This window comes from Dama dama, chromosome 28 (genome assembly GCF_033118175.1).
Source record: "Dama dama isolate Ldn47 chromosome 28, ASM3311817v1, whole genome shotgun sequence".
Classification (NCBI taxonomy): domain Eukaryota; kingdom Metazoa; phylum Chordata; class Mammalia; order Artiodactyla; family Cervidae; genus Dama; species Dama dama.
Window position 1 is genome coordinate 61,360,882 of NC_083708.1, and position 16,508 is coordinate 61,377,389.

Genomic DNA, 16,508 nt, shown 5'->3' on the forward strand with positions numbered 1-16,508 from the left:
TAAAGAACTATATAGAGAGATACTGTTAAAAATCATAATAGAGTAGAATAGTAATAAAATAGATAAAATAGAGTAATATTTATTGCTATAAATTGCAATACAGCAATAAAATATAACAATAAATGTGCTCAAATAATGTCCCCCCCCCCCCAAAAAAATAAAACGGCAAGAAAGGGAAACAGAAAAATGAGAAATAAGAGAACAAAAAGAACACTGTAATACAATGGTAAACAAATCCAAGCATATCTTTAGTTTCACTCAATGTAAATACTTTCAATATACCAATTAATAAACAGATTGCTAGAATATATTAAAAAAGCATGTTTAAACTATATGCTGTATGTAAACAAAATACTTCAAATGCAATACTATTTCAATTCAGTTCAGTCACTCAGTCGTGTCCGACTCTTTGCAACCCCATGAACTGCAGCACGCCAGACCTTCCTGTCCATCACCAACTCCTGGAGTCCACCCAAACCCATGTCCATCAAGTCGGTGATGCCATCCAACCATCTCATCCTCTGTCATCCCCTTCTCCTCCTACTGTCTATCTTTCCCAGCATCAGGGTCTTTTCAAATGAGTCAGCTCTCTGCATCAGGTGGCCAAAGTATTGGAGTTTCAGCTTCAACATCAGTCCCTCCAATGAATACCCAGGACTGGTCTCTAGGATGAACTGGTTGGATCTCCTTGCAGTCCAAGGGGCTGTCAAGAGTCTTCTCCAATACCACATTTCAAAAGCATCAATTCTTCGGCAGTCAGCTTTCCTTATAGTCCAACTTTCACATCCATACTATAGGTGGCCTAAAAGTTAAAGGATGGGAAAAGATATACCATGCAAAAACTAAATAAAAAGGAGGCTGGAATGAACATATTAACACCAAACCACACTTTGGAGGAAAGAAAATTCAGGGATGAAAAGGAACCTTGCTGTTATTGTTTAGTCACCAAGTTGTGTCTGGTGCTTTGCAGCCCCCTGGACTGTAGCCCATCAGGTTCCTCTGTTTGTGGTGTTTTCCAGGCAAGAATACTGAAGTGGGTTCCTATTTCCTTCTCTAGGGGATCTTCCTGATCCAGGGATTGAATTCTGTGTTGGCAGGCTAATTCTTTACCACTGAGCCACCGGGAAGCCCTGGAATATTGCATAAGGATAAAAAGGCTAATTTACCAAGAAAATAAAATTTTCTGATGTGTATTACCTAACAGCAAGCTTCAAAATACATGAAAATTATAGTTGGAGAGATAAACGTTTTTCTCTCAGTAATTAAAAAAAATAGACAAAATGTCAATAAGATTAAAAAGCTGAACGACACCATTAACCAACTAAATCTAGCTGACTTTTATAGAAAACTCCATCTAGCAGCAGAACACACATTCTTTTCAAATGCACATAGAATATTTTCCAAGAGAGACCATATCCTGGGTCATAAATCAAACCTTAACAAATTTAAATACTTAGAATTCTACTAAGTATTTCCACTTTGCTTAGTTCTTTTGTTTGGAACATATTCCTCTGTCTCCTAATTTTGCCTAATTCTCTGAACTTATTTCTACATATTAGGCAGGTAGGTTATGTTTCCCACCCTAAGATATGTATTATATATCTCTCAGCTTAGTGCATATAGAACCCAGGTATTTTTAAATAGAATATTTTTTAGAGCAACTTTGAGTTCACATCAAAACCAAACAGAAAGTATAGAGAGTTCCATATATCCCTTGTCCTCACATGTGCATAAGTCTCCCCTACCAGAGTGGTACATTTTTTACAATTGATGAATCTGTATTGACTCATTGTACTCATCCGAGGTCCACAGTTTACACTGGGCTTCACTCTTGTATATTCGACAAATGTATAATGACATGAATCCATCATTATAGTATCATACAGAGTAGTTTTAATGTCCTAAAAATACTCTGTGCTCTGCCTTTTCATCCTTTCTATCCTCTTCCCACTGCTGGTAACCACTGACCTTTTTACCGTCTCCTTAGTTTTGCCTTTTCCAGAATGTCATATAGTTAGAACCAAATAGTATGTCAGCTTTTCAGATTGACTTCTTTACTTAGTGATATGCATTTAAGTTTCCTTCACATCTTTTCATGACTCTTTAGCTTGTTTCTTTCTTTCTTTCTTACATTTAGTTTTATTTATTTGGCTGTGCCAGGTCTTAGTTGCTGCATGTGAGACCTTCTGTCTTTGCTGTGACATGCAGGATTTTTAGTTGTAGCATGTGAGCTCTTTATTTGTGGCATGTGGGCTCTAGTTCCCTGACCAGGGATCGAACTCAGGCCCCGTACATTGGGAGTTCAGAGTCTTGACCCCTGGACCACCAAGGAAGTCTCCCCCACCCCTGCTTTTTAAAGTTTTTGCTTATGTATATTTACTTTGGGTTTAAGTTTTGCATCTTTTTCTAGTTTCTTAAGGTGTAAGCTTAGATAATTTATTTTGAATCTTTCTTCTTTTCTAATAAATACATTCAATGCTATAAATTTCCCTTTAAGAACTGCTCTCACAAACTCCCATAAATTCTGATAACTTGTGTTTTCATTTTTATTTTCTTCAAAATATTTTAAAATTGTCTTGAGATTTCTTTTTTGGCCTATGATTTATTTAGAAATATATCATTTAATCTTCAAGTATTTGGTGGTTATCCAGCTACCTTTCTATTATTAATTTCTGGTTTAATTCCATTGTGGTTTGAGAACAGGTATTATATAATTTTTATTCTTTTATATTGTTAAGGTATGTTTTATGGCTCAGAATATGGTCTCTCAGAGTGAATGTCATTACATGCAGACTTTGTCTTGAGCAGAGTCAATCTGATCAGGTACAAGAGAGATTATCTGTAAATCAGAAAGTCACTTTATCTATTTACAAGAGTGTGAATTTTTTTTACATGAATATTTATATTTGTGATCCAGGCCTCCCACTAGTTCTGGTACCTTTTGGTATCAACATTAATTAAAAAGTTGCTTAATGAGTTTGGATCTCAGAGCAAATAAATATTCAGCTTTATGGGATAAAGAGAAGTTCATCTCTTGGCTGACCTGATGAATCTAGGTGCTGTCATGTCCAAATTATGACCAGCTTAATGTCTGTAAATCATTGTGCAGGAAGCTATGCAGCCTTGGCTAGGTGCTTAGACTTGGAGCCAGGCAGTGCTTTCACCACCTACTTGCTGAGGGACCTTGGAGAGGTTATGAAACCAGGTATCGAAAAACTTCTCTATGGCTCAACTTCCTCATCTATAAAACAAGAACAATAGTAGTCCCTACTTTATAGCCTCTTTGTAAGGATTAAGTTAATTGAAATATGTAAAACATTTTGCAGAGTGTGTCATGTAAGTGCTCAATAAATATTAACCATGAAAATGAAACCAACCCTGCTGCTGGAATCTCTTTGACCCCTTGCCCTGGGGCTCCACCTCTTTTCAGTGATTAAGGCTACCTGATTTCTCATAGCTGAATTCCTGCCCTTACAACTGGCCCAGTTATTCAAGTTCCCCTAGACCTAGTTCCAAAGACCTGGAGCACTTTCCCAAACTGATGAGGCCTGGGGTGAGAGGGAGAATTGATAGGTGTAAGAGCTGAGTAAATTCTCAAAGGATAAGTAGATCTGAGAGAGATGAAAAGAATAGGGACAGGTGTGGAGGGGAGCATGTGAGCAGAGGCATGGAGGTGAGCACATCATGATATGGGGGAGCAGCAAACTCCTACATGGTTCTGAGGGTAAAATATGACCCCAGGATGGTACAGGATGAGAGCAGCTTGCAGTCAGGGGCCAGGTCACTGACATTTCCCCCTACCATGTTAAGACGTTGAATTTTACAGCATTTATACCACTGACAGTTAGAAGCACAGAAACATTAGAAATTTCGGAGAAGCAAAGTGATGGTGCATGAGTGAGGCGGCTGCAACGGTGCGCGGCAGAGAGGAGCTACCCCACGTCTGAGGTCAGGGGCGGCGGCCGAGAGGAGCTACCCCAATGTCAGGGGCGGTGGCTGAGAGGAGCTACCCCACGCCCGAAGTCAGGGGCGGCGGCCGAGAGGCGCTACCCCACATCCAAGGTCAGGAGCAGTGGCTGCGCTTTGCTGGAGCAGGCGTGAAGAGATACCCCACGCCCAAGGTAAGAGGAACCCAAGTAAGACGGTAGGTGTGGAGAGAGAGCACCAGAGGGCAGATAGACTGAAACCACAATCACAGACAACCAGCAATCTGATCACACGGACCACAGCCCTGTCTCACTCAATGAAACTAAGCTATGCTGTGTGGGGCCACCCAAGATGGACGGGTCATGGTGGAGAGGTCTGACAGAATGTGGTCCACTGGAGAAGGGAATGGCAAACCACTTCAGTATTCTTGCCTGGAGAACCCCATGAACAGTATGAAAAGGCAAAAAGATAGGACTCTGAAAGATGATCTCCCCGGGTTGGTAGGTGCCCAATATGCTACAGGAGATCAGTGGAGAAATAACTTCAGAAAGAATGAAGGGATGGAGCCAAAGCAAAAACAACACCCAGTTATGGATGGACTGGTGAGAGAAGCAAGGTTTGATGCTGTAAAGAGCAATATTGCATAGGAACCTGGAATGTTAGGTCCATGAATCAAGGCAAATTGGAAGTGGTCAAACAGGAGATGGCAAGAGTGAACATCAACATTCTAGGAATCGGCGAATTAAGATGGACTGGGATGGGTGAATTTAACTCAGGTGACCATTATATCTACTACTGTGGGCAGGAATCCCTTAGAAGAAATGGAGTAGCCATCGTAGTCAACAAAAGAGTCTGAAATGCAGTACTTGGATGCAATCTCAAAAATGACAAAATGATCTCTGTTCGTGATCAAGATCATTCCCAAGACAAAGAAATGCAAAAAGGAAAATGGTTGTCTGAGGAGGCCTTAGAAATAGCTGAGAAAAGAAGAGAAGCTAAAGGCAAAGGAGAAAGGGAAAGATATATCCATTTGAATGCAAAGTTCCAAAGAATAGCAACAAAAGGTAAGAAAGTCTTCCTAAGTGATCAGTGCAAAAAAATAGAGGAAAACAACAGAATGGGAAAGACTAGAGATCTCTTCAAGAAGATTAGAGCTACCAAGGGAACATTTCATGCAAAGATAGGTACAATAAAGGACAGAAACAGTATGGACCTAGTAGAAGCATAAGATATTAAGAAGAGGTGGCAAGAATACACAGAAGAACTATACAAAAGAGATCTTAATGACCCAGATAAAGACAATGGTGTGATCACTCACCTAGAGCCAGACATCCTGGAGTGTGAGGTCAAGTGGGCCTTAGGAAGCATCAGTATGAACAAAGCTAGTGGAAGTGATGGAATTCCTCCATCAACTCACCTATTCCTCAAATAGATGAGTTATTTCAAGTGCTAAAAGATGATGTTGTGAAAGTGCCGCACTCAACATGCCAGGAAATTTGGAAAATTCAGCAGTGACCATAGGACTGGAAAAGGTCAATTTTCATTCCAGTCCCAAAGAAAGGCAATGCCAAAGAATATTCAAACTACCACACAACTGTACTCATTTTACATACTAGCAAAGTAATGCTCAAAATTCTCCAAGCAAGGATTCAAAAGGCAGAGGAGCCAGAGATAAAATTGCCAACATCTGTTGAATCACAAAAAAAGCAAAAGAATTCCAGAAAGACTTCTACTTCTGCTTTATTGACCATGCCAAAGTCTTTCACTGTGGGTTGCAACAAACTGTGGAAAATTCTTAAAGAGATGGGAATACCAGGCCACCTAACTTGCCTCCTGAGAAATCTGTCTGCAGGTCAAGAAGTAATAGTTAGAACTGGACATGGAACAATGAACTGTTTCCGAATTGGGAAAGGATTATGTCAAGCCTGCATATTGTCACCTGCTTATTTAACTTATATGCAGAGTACATCATGTGAAATGCCAGGCTGGATGAAACACAAGCTGGAATCAAGATTGCCGGGAGAAATATCAATAACCTCAGATATGCAGATGACACCACCCTTATGGCAGAAAGTGAAGAGGAACAGAAGAGCCTCTTGATGAAGGTGAAAGAGGAGAGTGAAAAAGCTGGCTTAAAACTCAACATTCAAAAAACTAAGATCATGGCATCTGGTCCCATCACTTCATGGCAAATAAATGGGTTAACAATGGAAACAGTCACAGACTTTATTTTCTTGGGCTCCAGAATCATGGCAGATTGTGACTGCAGCCATGAAATCAAAAGATGCTTGCTTCTCGAAAGAAAAGCTATGACCAACTTAGGGTATTAAAAGCCAGAGACATTACTTTGCCAACAAAGGTCCATCTAGTCAAAGCTCTGGTTTTTCCAGTAGTCATGTGTGGATGTGATAGTTGTACTATAAAGAAAGCTGAGCCCCGAAGAATTGATGCTTTTGAACTGTGGTGTTGGAGAAGACTCTTGAGAGTCCCTTGGACTGCAAGGAGATCCAACCAGTCCATCCTAAAGGAAATCAGTCCTGAATATTCATTGGAAGGACTGATGTTGAAGCTGAAACTCCAAAACTCTGACTACCTGATGTGAAGAACTGACTCATTGGAAAAGACCCTGATGCTAGGAAAGATTGAAAGCAGGAGGAGAAGGGGACAACAGAAGATGAGATGGTTGGATGGCATCACCGACTTGATGGACATGGGTTTGAGCAAGCTCCGGGAGTTGGCGATGGACAGGGAAGCCTAGTGTGCTACAGTCCATGGGGTCGAAAAATGTCAGACATGGCTGAGCAACTGAACTGAACTGAACTGATCAGTCATTAACTTATTAAGACCAACCTACCTGCTCTTCCCTGATGGCTCAGACAGTAAAGAATCCACCTGCAATGTGGGAGACTTGGGTTTGATCCCTGGGTTGGGAAGATTCCCTGGAAGGGAATGGCTATCCACTCCATAATTTGACCTGGAGAATTCCATGGACAGAGGAGCCTGGCAGGCTACAGTCCATGGGGTCACAAAGAGTTGGACATAACTGAGCAACTTTCACTTTGACTGCCCTTATAAAGAGGAAGTTTTCCATTTTGTACTACTTGACTTTCAGCCCCATCTTTCCCCTGAAAGTGTTACTATCTCAGTCATAACCAACTCTATGTGATCCCATGGGCTGTAACCTGCCAGGCTCCTCTGTCCATGAGATTTTCCAGGTGAGAATACTGGAGTGGGTTGCCATTCCCTTCTCCAGAGGATCTTCCTGAACCAGGGATCCAACCCAGGCCTCCCACATTGCAGGCATATTCTTTACCTTCTGAACCAAAGATGTATGTAGTTTTTCCCCTGACAATAACAACTGACTTTATTCTTGTGTGCAAAGTTTTGTGGCTCTCAAAATCAGCACTATTTATTTTGAATTCCTAGCCACAGCTTGAACTGGACTGAAAGGATATTGACTGGAATGAAATTTGAGGGATTGTGGTTTGGAGGGATGTATTGTTCTAGCTAAGAAAAGAAATGAAATTTTCTCTTGTGATTTGGTGTGTTTTTTGTGCCCAGTGAGTACTGACACTTGTAATTCCCTTCCATCAATTAGGGGGCGCCGGGGAGCACTCACCTGTGTTCTGGTACTTGCGACCCCCTTTACTCAGCCAGGTGTCTTTTGGCTGTGACACACACAGACGGGAAGAGTAACTTGGTTTACGCCATCTCTCTCAGATGGCACTGTGACCCCACTGCCTCTCATTCTTAGATCCAGGAGTGCATTCCAGTGTTAGAAGGGAATGAAAGTCTTTCCCATGTCTGGGAGTATTATTTATTTGCATAGGGCAGATGGGCCTCACCCAGTTTCCTGAACTGTCCCCAGTTTTACTCACCTTCCCAGTAATGCCCAATTAGTCCATCAATTTGAAACACAGGGGCAAACTGTGTGACCATAAAATAATTATATCTATCTATCTATATATATATCTTTGGATGCAGAGTTCTAAATCTCTTTAATTTTTCCACCACATTGATGAAGGATGTTCTGAACTGCATACAACCTCTCCTTGGTAGCTCCCTACTATTGTTCTTTTAAAAGGAATTTCAGCCATGCTGCTCCTAAAGCTGAATTCCCAGATTACTTTGACTCTCTTCAATTTTTCAGGTAAATGAGTCACTGATTAAGGGCTCTATATTAAGTTGACTTGCCCTTTCACTTGGACAAATACCTGAGCTTCAATGTAAAACTCACCTTGAATCAGTATCAGAAGATGCCTGTTCCAGGGTTTCAAGTCTTTGGCTAAAGCTGCCTCCATCCAATGAGTCAACCAAACTAGCTTTATTTCTTAAGATATTTCAGTGTGCTGATTTACTCAACGGGTTGTATTTCCGGAGAATGTGATTCATTCATACCCAGCAGAGGCAGAAAAACAACATTTGAAAGGCCACTTAAGGAGGGGTGGATAAAACTATTCTTTTTGGCAAACTGTCCTTTACAGTATGATGTGGATGTTTCTGGCATTTCTCTTTGGGGAAAGAGTTTGAGATGAGGTTTTTTGAGGCTGCAAATGGGGATATGAGGACAACTTGTGGGGGCAGCCTGAGTCTCTGAGAAAGGAGGGATTTTCTGTTCAGTGAAGAGAGGCAAGCAGGCTCTTTTTGGAGCTGGAGACGTGTATTTCCTGACCATGAGGAATCACAGCTAAAGCCACATTTCTGTGCCTTGATCCAAGGCTGCACATGGAGGTCTGATAAATCAGGGAAGGGGGCCAGCTCTGGGTATGGATACTCTGCTAAAGCAGGTCTTTTATGAGGACCTTCAGGTGGTCACCCTGAGGACTGTGACTCTTCAGCTTCTTGTGAAGACCGAGGATTTCCTTGTGTGGAAGGCACTGCCAAGACCTTTCTCACCAAGACACAAGTGTTCCCTCAGGAGCTGCTTCCTGCCTGGCTGCCTCTTGTAACAGCTTCCTGGCCCCCCAGCCCCTCTGGGATCCTACCCTTCTCCTCTGAACTGCAGAGTTCTTGCTCATTATACCAAAGTGGCTCCTAGTTTCAGTGCTAATTAAAAGAAACTGCCTTCTCATGGCAGAGGAATGAGATTTTTCTGTTGGAGTTTCCACAGAAGTTTATTGTTCATTATTATTACCACATTTCAATGAAGTTGACTCACATATTTAAAACACTAAATATTTAAAAGGTATTATCACTTTAAACGACTGACACTTTACTAGCAACCTTATGAGCATCTAGCAGCAGGAGTTGATTACACGGCTTCATCCTCAAGGGGCTGGTCCAGGACCTTCTTTTCCTTCTTCTTAAGGATGATCTTAGTCTCTTGAGGGTCAGCAGGGTCCCTCTGTGCAGTCCACTCAACATTTTCTGGGTCTGCATGGTATGCTCTCTTCACCCTCGTATGATGGATCCAAGGGGGCAATACCTGCAACTTTAACTGCAGTAGGGGTAGTTAGAATAACAGTATAAGGACCCTTCCACTGAGGGGCTAGTGAATCAAGTTTCCAATCTTTGACCCATACTTGGTCACCAAGCATAAACTCATGAATCTGTTCCCCAAGGGGGAACAGCACCCTTTCTTGTACAAACTTAGTTACCCGATTTATTACCTTACCCAGTTCCACCTGCTGTGAAATCCTATCTCCCCTTACTTGAGACAAATTTATTGACACCTGTTTTATTATGGGAGGGGGCCTCCCATACACAATTTCGTATGGAGAATAGCCTTGGGACTGTGGGGTCATCCTGAGTCTGAGCAGAGCCGTCAGAAGCAAGTCCACCCAGGAGCAGTCAGTCTCTGATCCACTTGGAGAGTCTCTTTAAGTGTCTAGTTGGTTCATTCCACCATCTCAGAACTCTGGGCCTATATGCAGTGTGCAGTTTCCATTTGATGTTTAAAGTTTTGCTTACTTGTTATACTAAATCAGCTACAAAAGCCAGACCATTGTCTGATCCAATGCTGGTAGGAAATCCAAATCTGGGAACTATTTCCCTAAGCAGGCACCGGGCTACTTCTGATGCTGTTTTAGTCCAGGTAGGAAAAGCTTTTACCATCTCGAGAACGTACATACCATGACCGGTAACAGGTAACGGTAGTGTTGGTGAGGTTTCATTTCAGTGAAGTCCACTCCCAGGTGTTCAAGGGGCAGCATGCCTTTCAGCTGAATACCTGGAGGTTTTTGTCTGAATACCCGAGAGGCAGCATTAACCTATGAGCAGGCAGCATGGCCTAGGTGGGTCGCTTGGTGTGTTTGGCTTAGCAGAGTGTGTGCCAGGTCCTCTAGTACCAATAATTTGCCACTTGGCAATTCCCACCATCCCTTTTCAGTCTTGATGGCCCCTTCTGCTTTGGCTAACCTGACAGCCGTTGTCCCTGATTTATCAGGCTAGTGCCATCAGTATATAGGACCCAATTAGGGTCTGGAACCTTGAGTCCTTCTTTAAAACAAACCCCAGATACCTTACCTCCTCTTTGTAGATCTGTGCCTTCTTCTTCGACACCCGGTAACCTGCTTCCATCAACAGCTGGAGCAGTGCATTTGTCCCTTTCCAGCATTTTTCCTTGGTATCGGCAGCCAGTAGCAGGTCATCCCTGTATTGTAGGAGCCAACATCCATACTCTTCCGGATGGAATGAGTACAGGTCAGAAGCCAAGGCTTCCCCAAAGATGGCTGGGGCGTTCTTAAACCTTGTGGGGGAAGCCAAGTGAGCTGTTGTTTGATGCTCCCGACTGGATCTTCCCATTCAAAGGCAAAGATGGGCTGTGACGCTGGGGCGAGGCGTATGCAGAAGAAGGCATCCTTGAGATCTAGGCAAGTGTAAACTTTAGTCCTTGGTGGCAGGAGGCTAAAGGTATAGGGGTTTGGAACAGTGAGGTGTAAAGTCACAGTAGCCTGGTTGACTAGCCTCAGATCTTGTACAGGCCTATAGTCCTGTCCTCCTTCCTTTCTGACTGACAGGATTGGCGTATTCCAAGCCGACTGGCACTCTGCTAGAATGCCCACTTGTTTCAATCTATTGATGTGGGGCAGTATGCCAGCCCAGGCCTCTGTCGGTAGTGGGTACTGGCGCTTTCTAACTGGGATGGTGCCTGGTTTGAGCTCTATTATCACTGGGGCTTGATGTTTAGCCAGCCTGGGGGGAGGGGGTGTTGTCTTCTGCCCAGACCTCAGGGAATAATTGAGTTAGCTCTCTTGCATGCTCTTCTGGCCCACTAGGTTCTTCCTTCGGAGGCTCATGCAACCTCCACTCATCTTGGGGGGGGGGGGGGCGGGAGGGTAATGAGAGAGAGAGTAAATAAGTCATAGTACTCATCCAGAAGGTGAGCCTCTCCTCAGGGGAGAAAGTCACTTGTACTCCTAGTTTGGAGAGCAAGTCTCTTCCCAACAGGGGTACTGGGCACTCAGGAATGTAGAGGAATTCATGAATCACTTGGTGCCCTCACCACCCCCCCCCCCCCATATGACATTTTCAGGGCTGGCAAAACGATTTAATCATCTCTTCTCCTGTTATCACAGTTATAGCAGTGGTCTTTTTGGACAGTGGTGCCACAGGATTTTGTTACTACTGACAGTTCTGCTCCTGTATCCAGCATGAAATCAATGTTTTGGTCCCTCACTTTTAAGGTTATCATGGGCTCTTGAGGACGTGACATCTCTGAACCCTGGCAGTTCAGTTCAGTTCAGTTCAGTCGCTCCTGTCCGACTCTTTGCAACCCCATGAATCGCAGCACGCCAGGCCTCCCTGTCCATCACAAACTCCCAGAGTTTACCAAACCCATGTCCATCGAGTCGGTGATGCCATCCAGCCATCTCATCCTCTGTCGTCCCTTTCTCCTCCTGCCCCCAATCCTTCTCAGCATCAGGGTCTTTTCCAATGAGTCAACTCTTCGCATCAGGTGGCCAAAGTATTGGAGTTTCAGTTTCAACATCAGTTCTTCCAATGAACACCCAGGACTGATCTCCTTTAGGATGGACTGGTTGGATCTTCTTTCAGTCCAAGGGACTCTCAAGAGTCTTCTCCGGCACCACAGTTTATTTTTTTATTTTTTATTTATTTAAAAAATTTTTTTATTTTATTCAATTTATTTAAAATAAAACAAAACAAAAATAGTTCACCCATTAACCATCTCTTAATCTTAACAGCCATTTAAACAGATAGTTTCTATCCTCTTTTTTTTTTTCATTTATTTTTATTAGTTGGAGGCTAATTACTTTACAATACTGTAGTGGTTTTTGTCATACATTGACATGAATCAGCCATGGATCTACATGTGTTCCCCATCCTGATCCCCCCTCCCACCTCCCTCTCCACCCGATTCCTCTGGGTCTTCCCAGTGCACCAGGCCTGAGCATTTGTCTCATGCATCCAGCCTGGGCTGGTGATCTGTTTCACCCTAGATAATATACATGTTTTGATGCTGTTCTCTCGAAACATCCCACCCTAGCCTTCTCCCACAGAGTCCAAAAGTCTGTTCTGTACATCTGTGTCTCTTTTTCTGTTTTGCATATAGGGTTATCATTACCATCTTTCTAAATTCCATATATATGCATTAGTATACTGTATTGGTCTTTATCTTTCTGGCTTACTTCACTCTGTATAATGGGCTCCAGTTTTATCCATCTCATTAGAACTGATTCAAATGAATTCTTTTTAATGGCTGAGTAATATTCCATGGTGTATATGTACCACAGTTTCCTTATTCATTCGTCTGCTGATGGGCATCTAGGTTGCTTCCATGTCCTGGCTATTATAAATAGTGCAGCGATGAACACCACAGTTTAAAAGGTTTAAAAAAAGACTAGACAGACATATGTTGGCAAAGTAATGTCTCTGCTTTTTAATGTGCTATCTAGGTTGGTCATAACTTTCCTTCCAAGGAGTAAGCGTCTTTTAATTTCATGGCTGCAATCACCATCTGCAGTGATTTTGGAGCCCCAAAAAATAAAGTCAGCCACTCTTTCCACTGTTTCCCCATCTATTTCCCATGAAGTGATAGGACCAGATGCCATGATCTTAGTCTTCTGAATGTTGAGCTTTAAGCCAACTTTTTCACTCTCCTATTTCAGTTCCATCAAGAGGCTTTTTAGTTCCTCTTCACTTTCTGTCATAAGGGTGGTGTCATCTGCATATCTGAGGTTATTGATATTTCTCCCGGCAATCTTGATTCCAGCTTGTGCTTCTTCCAGTCCAGCATTTCTCATGATGTACTCTGCATATAAGTTAAATAAGCAGGGTGACAATATACAGCCTTGACGTACTCCTTTTCCTATCTGGAACCAGTCTGTTATTCCATGTCCAGTTCTAACTGTTGCTTCCTGACCTGCATACAGGTTTCTCAATAGGTAGGTCAGATGGTCTGGTATTCCCATCTCTTTAAGAATTTTCCACAATTTATTGTGATACACACAGTCACAGGCTTTGGCATAGTCAATAAAACAGAAATAGATGTTTTTCTGGAACTCTCTTGCTTTTTCGACGATCCAGCAGATGTTGGCAATTTGATCTCTGGTTCCTCTGCCTTTTCTAAAACCAGCTTGAACATCTGGAAGTCCACGGTTCATGTATTGCTGAAACGTGGCTTGGAAAATTTTGAGCATTACTTTACTAGCGTGTGAGATGAGTGCAATTGTGTGGTAGTTCGAGCATTCTTTGGCATTGCCTTTCTTTGGGATTGGAATGAAAACTGACCTTTTCCAGTCCTGTGGCCACTGCTGAGTTTTCCAAATTTGCTGGCACATTGAGTACAGCACGTTCACAGCATCATCTTTCAGGATTTGAAATAGCTCAACTGGAATTCCCTCACCTCCACTAGCTTTGTTCATAGTCATGCTTCCTAAGGCTCACCTGACTTCACATTCCAGGATGTCTGGCTCTAGGTGAGTGATCACACCATCGTGATTATCTGGGTTGTGAAGATCTTTTTTGTACAGTTCTTCTGTGTATTCTTGCCATTTCTTAATATCCTCTGCTTCTGTTAGGTCCATACCATTTCTGTCCTTTATCGAGCCCATCTTTGCATGAAATGTTCCCTTGGTATTTCTAATTTCCTTGACGAGATCTCTAGTCTTTCCCATTCTGTTGTTTTCGTCTATTTCTTTGCATTGATCGCTGAGGAAGGCTTTTTATTTCTCTTGCTATTCTTTGGAACTCTGCATTCAAATGGGAATATCTTTCCTTTTCTCCTTTGTTTTTCACTTCTTTCTTTTCACAACTATTTGTAAGGCTCCTCAGACAGCCATTTTGCTTTTTAGCATTTCTTTTCCATGGGGATGATCTTAATCCCTGTCTCTGTACAATGTCATGAACCTCCGTCCATAGTTCATCAGGCACTCTGTCTATTCAATGTAGTCCCTTAAATCTATTTCTCACTTCCACTGTATAATCAGAAGGGATTTGATTTAGGTCATACCTGAATGGTCTAGTGGTTTTCCCTACTTTCTTCAATTTAAGTCTGAATTTGGCAATAAGGAGTTCATGATCTGAGCCACAACCAGCTTCCAGTCTTGTTTTTGCTGACTGTATAGAGCTTCTCCATCTTTGGCTGCAAAGAATATAATCAATCTGATTTCAGTGTTGACCATCTGGTGATATCCATGTGTAGAGTCTTCTCTTGTGTTGTTGGAAGAGGGTATTTGCTATGACCAGTGAGTCCTCTTGGCAAAACTGTATTAGCCTTTGCCCTGCTTCATTCTGTATTCCAAGGCTAAATTTGCCTGTTACTCCAGATGTTTCCTGACTATCTACTTTTGCTTTCCAGTCCCCTATAATGAAAAGGACATCTTTTGGGGGTGTTAGTTCTAAAAGGTCTTGTAGGTCTTCATAGAACTGTTCAACTTCAGCTTCTTCAGCATTACTGGTTGGGGCATAGGCTTGGATTACCGTGATATTGAATGGTTTGCCTTGGAAATGAACAGAGATCATTCTGTCAATTTTGAGATTGCATCCAAGTACTGCATTTCAGACTCTTTTGTTGACCATGATGGCTACTCCATTTCTTCTAAGGGATTCCTGCCCACAGTAGTAGATATAATGGTCACCTGAGTTAAATTCACCCATCCCAGTCCATCTTAGTTTGCCGATTCCTAGAATGTTGATGTTCACTCTTGCCATCTCCTGTTTGACCATTTCCAATTTGCCTTGATTCATGGACCTAACATCCCAGGTTCCTATGCAATATTGCTCTTTACAGCATCAAACCTTGCTTCTATCACCAGTCCCATCCACAGCTGGGTATTGTTTTTGCTTTGGCTCCATCCCTTCATTCTTTCTGGAGTTATTTCTCCACTGATCTCCAATAGCATATTGGGCACTTACCGACCTGGGGAGATCATCTTTCAGAGTCCTGTCTTTTTGCCTTTTCATACTGTTCATGGGGTTCTAAAGGCAAGAACACTGAAGTGGTTTGCCATTCCCTTCTCTGCCATGCTCCTGCATCCAAAGTAAGGAGCAGCGGTTGCGCTTTGCTGGAGCAGCCGTGAAGAGATACCCCACGTCCAAGGTAAGAGAAACCCAAGTAAGATGGTAGGTGTTGTGAGAGGGCATCAGAGGGCAGACACACTGAAACCATAACCACAGAAAACTAGCCAATCTGATCACATGGACCGCATTCTTGTCTAACTCAATGAAACTAAGCCATGCCCTGTGGGGCCACCCAAGAAGGACAGGTCATGGTGGAGAGGTCTGACAGAATGTGGTCCACTGGAGAAGAGCCCCGGCAGCCCTATTTAATTTCCAAGTCAGCAAGCCCCACAACTACGGGAGCTTCCTCTTCCTTCCTTGCCTTAGGGCATTCATTCTTCCAGTGGCCAAAACCTTGGCACCGGGCACACTGCTTTGGCTGTACCGGGGCCCGGGGCCTCTGTTGGGACCGGTTGAAGGACTGTCCTGTCCCTGGGGCAGAGGAGGTTTTCTGAAGGGCCTGAGATAGACTTTCCCAGAGCAGCAGCTAGCATTGCAAATCTCTTGTCTGTTCTGTTTTGTTCTCTCCAGCTCTCTGGCAGAGTGCAGTCTCTGCTTAATTCCAGCATCTCCCTCCCCTTCCTGTCAGTACTCACTAGGAGAGGCGGGTATAGCTTGGGTGGTTCAGCTGGAGCCGGATCCTGCAAGTGTTGGCCAGAGGCTTCTGTCACCGGGATTGGAGCCCGAAGAGGTGGCGGCTCTACGACCTGTGGGAGAGCTGGTGGAGGAGCAGCGGCTGTTGCAGGAAATTCACCTGGCCGTGGATCAGACATTAAGGCAGCCTCCGGTCCTGGTGGAGCACTGGGGGGCGGGCACGTCATCATCCAGTATGGGGGAGGGGTAGGTCATCCTTGTCCAAATCCTGCCAGATCCCAGAGGGAGAAAGGGGATCGGCGTGTCTTCACCTGCCAGTCAGCAAAGCCAAACCAGAACACCACGTGGCCCAAGACTGTTTCTCCTTTAAAGTTCCTTCTGCCTTGGTGGGCTTGATCAGGTGCAGATGAAAACATAGATGGGTTAAATATCCCATGTCCCAGGCCATCTCTGGAAAAGCCAATTCATACTCACTTATGTATCCCCCTCCTTCTAGCCTGACAATCCCGAGGGGGTCAAGAATTTCA

General features: G+C 43.3%; 1 pseudogene; it reads right to left on the minus strand.

Annotated features, from left to right (window-relative positions):
* LOC133048197 (ribosomal protein eL22-like) overlaps positions 1 to 16,208 on the minus strand; it is a 30,913-nt pseudogene extending 14,705 nt beyond the window's left edge.
* Positions 16,209 to 16,508: the final 300 nt, after the last annotated feature.